The 7,994-nt window shown below is 42.8% G+C and overlaps 1 pseudogene; it reads left to right on the forward strand.

Annotated features, from left to right (window-relative positions):
• Positions 1 to 1,172: 1,172 nt before the first annotated feature.
• LOC100436040 (suppressor of cytokine signaling 5-like) lies at positions 1,173 to 3,918 on the forward strand (annotated as a pseudogene).
• Positions 3,919 to 7,994: the final 4,076 nt, after the last annotated feature.

Consider the following 7,994-nt stretch of genomic DNA (forward strand, 5'->3'; position numbering starts at 1 on the left):
AATATTTGTAATATATGTAACCAAAAATAGCCATTTTCAGTCATTTCCATTTTATTATTTAAAGAAATTTTATGAAGCAGCGAGAAAAAAGATCATTAACACAATAGGAAAAATAGACAAGAGGCCTGACCCAGCACTTCACCAAAGAGTGTATTTAGCCATTCCAGACGGGGGAGGGGGGAAACAGGTGAAGAGGAAGGGCTGTCCGGGGTGGGCGGAGGGGAGGGGAAACAGGTAAAGAGGAAGGGCTGGCTGGGGTGGGGGGAGGGGGAGAAACAGGTGAAGAAGAAGGGCTTGTTTGGGGTGGGGGGAGGGGAAACAGGTAAAGAGGAAGGGCTGGCTGGGGTGGGGGGAGTGGGGGGAAACAGGTGAAGAGGAAGGGCTGGCTGCGGTAGGGGGAATGGGGGGAAACAGATGAAGAGAAGGGCTGTCCGGGGTAGGGGGAGTGGGGGGAAACAGGTGAAGAGGAAGGGCTGGCTGGGGTGGGGGGAGTGGGGGGAAACAGGTGAAGAGGAAGGGCTGGCTGGGGTGGGCGGAGAGGGGGAAACAGGCGAAGAGGAAGGGCTGTCTGGGGTGGGGGGAGTGGGGGGAAACAGGTGAAGAGGAAGGGCTAGCTGGGGTGGGCGGAGGGGAGCAAACAGGTGAAGAGGAAGGGCTGTCCGGGGTGGGGGGAAGGGAGGGGAAACAGGTGAAGAGGAAGGGCTGGCCGGGGTGGGGGGAGTGGGGGGGAAACAGGCGAAGAAGAAGGGCTGTCCGGGGTCGGGGGAGGGGAGGGGGAACAGGTGAAGAGGAAGGGCTGGCCAGGGTGGGGGGATGGGGGGATGGGGGGTGGGCTGTGCAGTCAGAGGGGACAGAACACACCAGAGAGCAGGCATCCTCGCCCTGTCGGGGACTGTGCCGTCTGGGCCATCCTCGCCCTGTCAGGGACTGTGCCATCTGGGCCATCCTCGCCCTGTCGGGGACTGTGCCGTCTGGGCCATCCTCGCCCTGTCGGGGACTGTGCCATCCGGGCCTGTCCTGCCTGGCCGCAGGTGCCCTGCATAAGGCTGCCCCGCACGCCCCAGACGATTTTATAGCCAATGGATAGAGTGGGGAAAATATGGAACGACTTCAAATACAGCTGTCAGAATCGCTTCAGTCACAAGGGAGGAAGCCGTAGGGAAAATACAGACATGAACGCCAAGGGCGGTTTGTCTGTCAAAGAGAAAAGCATCCACACAGGGAGACTCATCTCAGCCACAAAGCAGTCCCTTAAGAGAAAAAACATTTTCCCTTACAAGTGGGATTAAGCCCTTCCAAGAATTCTTCAAGGAGACGCCAAAATGGTACCACCAAAATCTCTCAGATTGTTGAAATAAGCACTGAAAAGGACAATGATTCTTGTGTTACCCCAGAAACAAGACTTCATGAAGAGATTTCTACTCTCCACATGGTCCCTAGGTGGGAGGAACAAACATTCCTGTTCCACAAAGACCCAGAGTTCACCGGATACTGATAAAATGTTTCATAGAGGCCGGTGCAGTGGCTCACACCTGTAATCCCAGCACTTCGCAAGGCCGGGTGGGGAGGATCGCTTGAGCTCAGGAGTTCAAGACTGGCCTGAGCAACATAGTCTGCAAAAATACAAAAATTAGGCCAGGCACGGTGGCTCACGCCTGTAATCCCAGCACTTTGGGAGGCCGAGGCGGGTGGATCACCTGAGGTCGGGAGTTCGAGACCAGCCTGACCAACACGGAGAAACACCGTCTCTACTAAAAATATAAAATTAGCTGGGTGTGGTGGTGCATGCCTGTAATCCCAGCTACTTGGGAGGCTGAGGCAGGAGAATCACTTGAACCCAGGAGGCAGAGGTTGCAGTGAGCCGAGATCACGCCATTGCACTCCAGCCTGGGCAACAAGAGTGAAACTCTGTCTCAAAAAAAAGAAAAAAAAAATTAGCCAGGCATGGTGAGTGCGTAAGTGTAATCCTAGCTACTTGGGAGGCTGAGGCAGGAGGATAGCTTGAGCCCAGAAGCGGAGGTTGCAGTGAGCTCAGGTTTAGTCCCAAAATGGCATCTAACTAAACAGCATACAGCTCCTGTGAGCCCACGTTCAACATTTGTGACACATTTGATCCATCTTTGGTTTCTACAGAAGACAAAGAAGATAGGCTTAGAGAGAGAAGATGGCTTGGTATTGAAGAAGGCATAGATCCCCCTCCCAATGTACAAATAAATACATTTGAAGTTACTGCACAGGTTAATCCTTTAAAGAAACTGGGACCAAGGTTAGCTCTTGGAGTTGCTGAAATAAGTGGGGACAGTTCTGCAATTCCACAAGCTGACTGTGACTCAGAAGAGAATACAAGCGCCCTATGTTTGCAGTCATGGAGGCAGAAGCAGCATCAGTATCTGGAGACAGCCTTGCCCATGTTAGCAGACTGGGGGCTTGGAAAGGCCACACACAGGCTGATTGCACACACTGCCTCATGCCCGATTTGCTTCAGATTACAGGGAATCGCTGTGACAGGGGAGTGAGGGACCGTTAGGAAGCAGAAGCCCTTCTGGAAAGGAAACTCGAAGGCCCTTTTTTGCTCAGGGACTCTGTGCAAGGGGACACCTCCTCTCTGTGAGCTTCCGCCGCTGCACCCGGTCCCTGCATGCACAGATTGAGCAGTGGAATCACAGCTTGTGTTTTGATGGTCATGGCCCATGTGTATTTCACTCCTCCGCTGTGACAGGTCTTTTATTTTTATTTTTATTTGTTGTTGTTGTTGTTTCTTTTTGTTATCATTTTTGTTTTTGAGAGGGAGTCTCCCTCTGTCACCTAGGCTTGAGTGCAGTGGCGTGATCTTGGCTCACTGCAACCTCCGCCTCCTGTAACAGATCTTTTAGAACATGATCAAAATCCCAGTTCCTGCTTGTTTTTGTTTGTGACAGAGTCTCACTCTGTCACTCAGGCTGGAGTGCAATAGCGTGATCTCTGCTCAGTGCAACCTCCACCTCCCAGGTTCAAGTGATTCTCCTGCCTCAGCCTCCCGACAGGCGTGTGCCACCACGCCCAGTTAATTTTTTTTTAGTAGAGACGGGGTTTCACCATGTTGGCCAGGCTGGTCTCAAGCTCCTGACCTCAGGCGATCCGCCTGCCTCAGCCTCTCAAAGTGCTCAGATGACAGGCGTGAGCAACTGCGTCCAGCCTCATTCATGTTTTTTGAACCACTGCTTACTGCATCTCTAAATAGGACCTTTCCTTTCAGCCTGCAGCATCTGTCTGCAGGAGTCTGCAGGTGCACTGCGTATGATGCAATCAGTGGGCTCCCTTTATCATCAACGTGGCAGAATTTTTTAAAGGACTATCATTATAGGCCAGGCACGGTGGGTCATGCCTGTAATCCCAGCACTTTGGGAGGCCAAGGCGGGCGGATCACGAGGTCAGGAGTTCGAGACGAGCCTGACCAACATGGTAAACCCCGTCTCTACTAAAAATACAAAAAATTAGCTGGGTGTGGTGGCGAGGGCCTGTAACCCCAGCTACTCAGGAGGCTGAGGCAGGAGAATTGCTTGAACCTGGGAGGCGGAGCTTGCAGTGAGCCGAGATTGTGCCACTGCACTCCAGCCCAGGTCACAGAGCGAGACTCCGTCTTGATTAAAAAAAAAGAAAAAAAGGGTATCATTATAAACAAAAAGTTAGGGTTTGCTAATTAGAAAAAGAACCAGTCAGGGAAAAGCAAACTCTCCTGTCCCCAAAGGGTGTTAACTCAGTTCACTTTTGTGTGCATCAGACAGTGCCCCAGAACAAGCACACACATCACTGCTGGGTTTTTTCATGCCATCTTTGACCTTAGTGCTGGTATCTGTTAGATGCGACCTGCTGTTATTTATCCAGATGAACGTGGTGCCTGGTGGAGCAACAGGAGACACCATTCAAGGTGTTCAGTAAGCCTACTAAAACATGTGGCCGATATAGCTAACAGTTTGGTTTGTAATGGCTGTAGTCATTGAGTGAGGCAGGTCAGGGGCATCTGCTCTGAAGAATTCAATTTCTTACTGAAGAACAAATAATTAATATTGGATGAGTATTGCAGCCGTCTGACTAATGCCTAAAATTATTTTTTCTAAGAGTTTTTCTATCATCTTCCAAAAGTAGTGACGTTTGAAGTTACTATAAGTCAAGCTTTAGAAGTCAAAAAAAAAAAAAAAAATGAAAGACTGCCTTCCTTTTAGGAAAAGAAATGCAATTTTCTGGCCACAAGGGCATAGTGCAGCTCACTTAAGTGTTGATGTATTTTATAGTCAGATTCTTTTTCTCTTCTCCAAAAGGTACTGTTAGGTAAACCAGGTTTTCTAAATAGTCATTCTTAAAATTTCACACTTACAAAGTTAGTAGTACAATTTCATCTAAAGGCTCTAGGTATTAATATTTTTAATGAGTATTTTAACTTAAAACAGGTATGTTGAATCGCTTCTGCAATATAGTCTTTTTTTCTTTTTCTTTTTTCTGAGACGGAATCTCGTTCTGTCACCCATGCTGGAGTGCAGTAGCATGATCTCAGCTCGCTGCAACCTTCACTTTCTGGGTTCAAGCAATCCTACTGCCTCAGCCTCCCAAGTAGCTGGGATTACAGGTGCCTGCCACCACACTGGGCTAATGTTTGTACTTTTAGTAGAAACGGGGTTTCACCATGTTGGCCAGGGGGGTCTCGAACTCCTGACCTCAAGTGCCTCGGCCTCCCAAAGTGCTGGGATTACAAGGTTGAGCCACCGTGCCCAGCCTCTGCAATATATAGTCTGGCATGTAATTTTTAAAAATTGATGTGCAGTCTAATCATTGTTTCATGAAAGTTGGATCTTTCCCTATGCCCATGATGATTTCATGAACCATGAAGAACACAAGACTAGAAGATGCCTCATCAAGTCAGACAATAATAACTGCAATGGTTGCTGATGTTGAGTTTATTGTTAAACTGTAATTAATAATTTGGATAGCAGTAGTTACCTCTTTGTTGTAAATTCTCATAGCTGAGGCCGGGCACAGTGGTTCATGCCTGTAATCCCAGCACTTTGGGAGGCTGAGGCGGGCGGATCACGAGGTCAGGAGATCAAGACCATCCTGGCTAACACAGTGAAACCCTGTCTCTACTAAAAATACAAAAAAATTAGCCGGGCGTGGTGGTGGGCACCTGTAGTCCCAGATACTCGGGAGGCTGAGGCAGGAGAATGGTGTGAACCCGGGAGGCGGAGCTTGCAGTGAGCCGAGATCGTGCCACTGCACTCCAGCCTGGGCGACAAAGCGAGACTCCGTCTCAAAAAAAAAAAAATTCTCATAGTTGAACTGCTTAAGTATAATGTATCGAATTTCAGGGCAGTTCATTCTTAATGGAAAATCTGAAACCTAAATTGCAAATTTAAAAGGTGCTGTACAACCATTGTATCTGTAAACAACTTTACTTAGCAACTTTTTGTCACTTGGAATACTAAGTAATGCCACTTTACTTAGCAACTTTCTGTCACTTGGAATACTATGTAATACTATTTGAGTAGGCTCTTTTGGAAGTTACATCAGGTTCTAGTGTCTACTTCTTAGAATCTGAACTGAATGTACAGTTCTGTCCTAGACATTTTGCACTAAACAGCCTAATCCATCCTTGTATCTTTTTGTTAACGTGCTCTGTGCCACTGCGGACTGCTTCCTGGTTTCCTTCCCTGCCGCTGCAGAATGTTATTTTACACCCCCATGTCTATCGCCAAGGCTACAGGGAAGAAAAGATACATATATATATATCTATATATATAGATATATATATTTGAGATGGAGTCTCGATCTGTTGCCCAGGCTGGAATGCAGTGGTGCAATCTCGGCTCACTGCAACCTTCGCCCCCTGGGTTCAAGCAATTCTCCTGCCTCAGCCTCCTGAGTATCTGGGATTATAGGCACATGCAACCACACCCAGCTAATTTTTGTATTTTTAGTAGAGACAGGGTTTCACCATGTTGGTCAGGCTGGTCTCAAACTCCTGATCTTGTGATCCGCCCGCCTAGGCCTCCCAAAGTGCTGGGATTACAGGCGTGAGCCACTGGGTCCAGCCAGAAAAGTTATATTTGTATGCAACACTAACCCTTGGACTGCGAATGTATGTTTCTTCTTGCTGTGCCTTGTTGCAGCCGCTTTTTTGTGCTAATAAAGTATGTTTGGTGTTCTCCTTGTTTTGTTTTGTTTTTAAGAGTATATTTAAATAAGAAACAACCACATTAAAAAATGCTTAACTTCTTTGGTAATCACAGAAGTGAAAATTAAAGCTATAATGAAATAACACCTCACATCCATCAGACCAGCTGAAAATAAAAAGACTAACAATAATAAGCCTTGTCAACAATATAGGACAGCTCAGACTCCCATGCCCTGCTGGTAGGAGGGTGAACAGCACAATCTCTTTGGAAAACTCACAGTGCCTTCTAACAACAGTGAAGAAACGCCGACTCTATGACCCCCTAATTCTACTCCTATATATACTCCTATATATAATATTATAGGATTATATATATAATGTATATAATAGGATTATATATATAATATATATAATAGGATTATATATAATATATAATAGGATTATATATAGTATATCATAGGATTATATATAATATATCATAGGATTATAATATATCACAGGATTATATATATAATATATCATAGGATTATATATATAATATATCATAGGATTATATATAATATATCAAGGATTATATATATAATATATAATAGGATTATATACAATATATAATAGGATTATATACAATATATAATAGGATTATATATACAATATATCATAGGATTATATATACTATATATCATAGGATTATATATACAATATATATCATAGGATTATATATACTATATATCATAGGATTATATATACAATATATATCATAGGATTATATATACTATATATCATAGGATTATATATACTATATATCATAGGATTATATATACAATATATATCATAGGATTATATATAATATATGTAATAGGATTATATATATAATATAATAGGATCATATATACAATATATATAATAGGATCATATACACAATATATATAATAGGATCATATACACAATATATATAATAGGATCATATACACAATATATATAATAGGATCATATACACAATATATATAATAGGATCATATATATAATATATAATAGGATCATATATATCATATATATAATAGGATCATATATATAATATATATATAATAGGATCATATATATAATATATATATAATAGGATCATATATAATATATATATAATAGGATCATATATATAATATATCACTAATAGGATCATATATATAATATATATATAATAGGATTATATATGATATATAATAGGATTATATATATGATATAATAGGATTATACATAATATATAATAGGATTATACATTATACATAATAGGATTATACATATTATATAATAGGATTATACATAACATATATAATAGGATTATATATATAATATATAATAGGATTATATATATAGTATTATATATATAATATATATAATACGATTATATATATAGTATTATATATATTCCTATGTATATACCCAAAAGACATGTGTGCACATGTTTACTGGGAGATAGGCATGAGAATGTTCACAGCTGCCTTATTCATAATTGTCAATCAAGAACGGATAAGTTGTGATGTTCATAAAATGGGATTTAAGAAAATTCGACAACCAATCCTTAAAAGCAGAACAAAACAAAAACCTGGATAAATAGTTGGATACTTCATATCTATCTCTGTCCAAACTCCAGCACCATGCTTACTGGAAAACACTAGAGAATTTTCCACTAAAGGCAGGGACAACTGTAATCCTAGTGCTTTGGGATGCCAAGGTGGACGGATCACTTAAGATCAGGAGTTTGAGACCAGCCTGGCCAATACTGTGAAACTCTGTCTCTACTAAAATACAAAAATTAGCTGGAAATCGCTTGAACCCAGGAGGCAGAGGTTGC

Source organism: Pongo abelii, chromosome 13, assembly GCF_028885655.2.
Source record: "Pongo abelii isolate AG06213 chromosome 13, NHGRI_mPonAbe1-v2.0_pri, whole genome shotgun sequence".
Classification (NCBI taxonomy): Eukaryota; Metazoa; Chordata; class Mammalia; order Primates; family Hominidae; genus Pongo; species Pongo abelii.